The following is a 3112-nucleotide window of genomic DNA, read 5'->3' on the forward strand; positions in this document are numbered from 1 at the left end:
TCCTTTGCTCCCACTGCCTTTCTCCACTGCTGCTTCTTATAGGACCAAGGAACTCTGGGGAATGTAGTCCATTGGATGTTGACATGTCTGTTGCTCGTGGGAGAAGTGGAACTTGTCGGATATTTACTTTCCTCACAACAAAGCTTTTCTCTCCTGTTATAATAGGCCGAAGGACGAGAGAGCTATGTCCGGAGATTGGGCTGGGAGTTGTTACCCTTGTCTCTTTAGAATGTCAGGCTTTCAGGGGCTGGGATTGTCTGCTACTCTGTTTATACGGCGCCTAGCACAAAGGATCCCCAATCTTGATTAGCCCCTAGGCACTATCACAAAATAAACATAACGAGCACTGACCTCAGCAGCTTGCAGGATTGAGCATTTGATAGCAACTAAGGCTGATTGGGGTAGGAGAACCAGCCATTCCAATGGCCCTAGATTAACTTTTTGTATCAAAAATCCCTCCCATCCTTCAACATCCTTGATTTAAGAACAAGACAATGATGTTGATATCCCAAACGAACAGCTCAGATTTGTGGAAAGGAACAAATGAAAGAAAATGGAGCTAGTCAGCTCCAACCCAAACATCATCTTCACCCTTCTTAAGGAAAGGAGTACTTGTGGCACCTTAGAGACTAACCAATTTATTTGAGCATATGCTTTCGTGAGCTACAGCTCACTTCATCGGATGCATACTGTGGAAAGTATAGAAGATCTTTTTATACACACGAAGCATGAAAAAATGGGTGTTTACCACCACAAAAGGTTTTCTCTCCCCCCACCCCACTCTTCTGCTGGTAATAGCTTATCTAAAGTGATCGCTATTACCAGCAGGAGAGTGGGGTGGGGGGAGAGAAAACCTTTTGTGGTGGTAAACACCCATTTTTTCATGCTTCGTGTGTATAAAAAGATCTTCTATACTTTCCACAGTATGCATCCGATGAAGTGAGCTGTAGCTCACGAAAGCATATGCTCAAATAAATTGGTTAGTCTCTAAGGTGCCACAAGTACTCCTTTTCTTTTTGCGAATACAGACTAACACGGCTGTTACTCTGAAACCCTTCTTAAGGGTTAGTTATTCCATCTGTTCTCCAGTGGAGTCTTGAAGTGATGCATGCTGTGGATTTCCACTGCTTCCCTTAGGGAAACTGTTCCACTCACTAATACGTTTTGCTGTCAGGACATCATTCCTGAGACTCCAAGACGGACTGTTCCTTTGCTCCCTTTCTTCTTGTTCCTAGTAATGCTGGAGAAAAGCTTCGCGTCTTGGCTTAGGCTGAAAAACTACCCTTGCATTGTAACCGATTTTGACACCCTTCACCTACCAAACTTCTAACCCACCCCAACTCTGTCAAAACTAAACCAATCTGCCTGGAATTGCCCTCAATAGAATGTGTCTGCAAATCAAGCTGTTTAGGTAATGGGGAACTCAAAGATATGAGCTCACAAAGAGTTCCATAAAGGAGGGAGTTGGGTTGTTCAGTACTTGCTCTCCTCTATAAAATGCTGTAAGATTTATGGATGAATTGTTCTACTTAAGGCCAGAATGGAATGATTGTTCTATTTAATCAAAAATCATGTTGCCGCTATCAGGGCTTCAGACATATTTTTAAGTTTTTTTTTCTTCTTCTTCTACATGCAGATTTAATGCTCATGCTGTTTTCAGAAGGTTGCTTCACTGATTTTTTTTTTCTCCCTCCCCCACTCAGTATTTATTCCTCTATGAAGAGAGAAATAAACCTTCTCCCCGTTCTCCTCTCCAAGCTTTTTGTTCTGAAGCCGATCGCTGGCGAGGCTAACAAACAGCTGCCTCTGTTGTCTGTGCCTACGCCACTCCATAGATGGCCAATAGGTCTCCCTGTGGACAGTGCAATAAGCAACCCTCCTATCACGGACTGACAAAGGGAAAGGAGAAGCAAGGGGCCAGGCTGGAAAGCAGAGCAGCAAAGACAAATTTTCCACGCTGCTGCCAATGCTGGAAAACACCAAAAGTCACTTGACTGACAGCCCAAAATTTGTTCTGGGTTTGGGATGTTTTAGTCTCTCAGAAATCCTGGTTGCCAGCAGCCTCGCCTAATCAAAAGGGTGAAAGCAAGGAAATAGCCCTCTGAATGTTTCCCTGTCCTTCTGTAATCAGCGAGTGACTCAGTTAACCCCTGTGCCTCTCTTTTTTTAAGAGAAACAGGATTGAGAAGTCAGGACTTCTGTCACCCATTAGATCTCACTCCCCTCCCAGGACATGAGGCAGCAGCCCCTGGTTTCTGTTCCCTGAGTGAATCACTTCCCCTGGGCCTCAGTTTCATGATCTGCAAGCCGGGAGAGGATATTGTCCTGGTGCATAGGAGCATGGTGAGACTTGATTCATTTCCATTTATAAACTGCTTTGAGATCCTGGCAGGGACTGTACTAAAGAAGGCAAAGTATTTGTGATTAAAACGTAGCTAGCACTGGTGAAAGGTGTTAGCTTGCTAGCTGTGACCAATGCAATCCTATATTTACCCATGATCAACACGGGGCAAACCCTCGTCACTCACAGTCCTGGTGTGGAAGGGGGCTGAAATTGTTTCCACGGCTTATCCAGTCCTTTGGCTTCACCTCTGACCTGAAAACCCAGGGCTCCATGCTAGTTGTGGGTTTTGGGATACAAAGACTCATCTTACTGGGAGCAGATTGGCTACCCAATGGCTGTCAGCTGTTACGCGCTCAGTGCGGCTTCATGGCCGTGACCTAGCACTGGAACAGCTCATTCTCCTATTCCCAAGCCGTTCCTTCCCTGCATTCATTTAGATTTCAAATGTCTCCAGAGGAGGCCGAGTCCTCACTTTGAAACTACCCAGCTCAGTCCCGTTTCGTTCCCCTGGCTGATCTGCTAGCTGCTTTTATAAATCACAGTAGCTGCTCTGTTGTCAGGGCTGCATCTTGGTCGGGGCTCTGGCTTCTGTTGCCAGCTTCTACTGCCCATCCTGCTTTAGCTGTAGCAGTCCTCAGCTGCAGGGATGGAAAAGTTTATAACTCCCCTGATACACTTTCTCTATCATTCCGGCGATTATACACATTAATTAGAGCATTCCTAATGCTAATAAGCAGTGGTGAATAAATGCCTTCCTGGTACCTGACT

Source organism: Caretta caretta, chromosome 24, assembly GCF_965140235.1.
Source record: "Caretta caretta isolate rCarCar2 chromosome 24, rCarCar1.hap1, whole genome shotgun sequence".
Taxonomy (NCBI): domain Eukaryota; kingdom Metazoa; phylum Chordata; order Testudines; family Cheloniidae; genus Caretta; species Caretta caretta.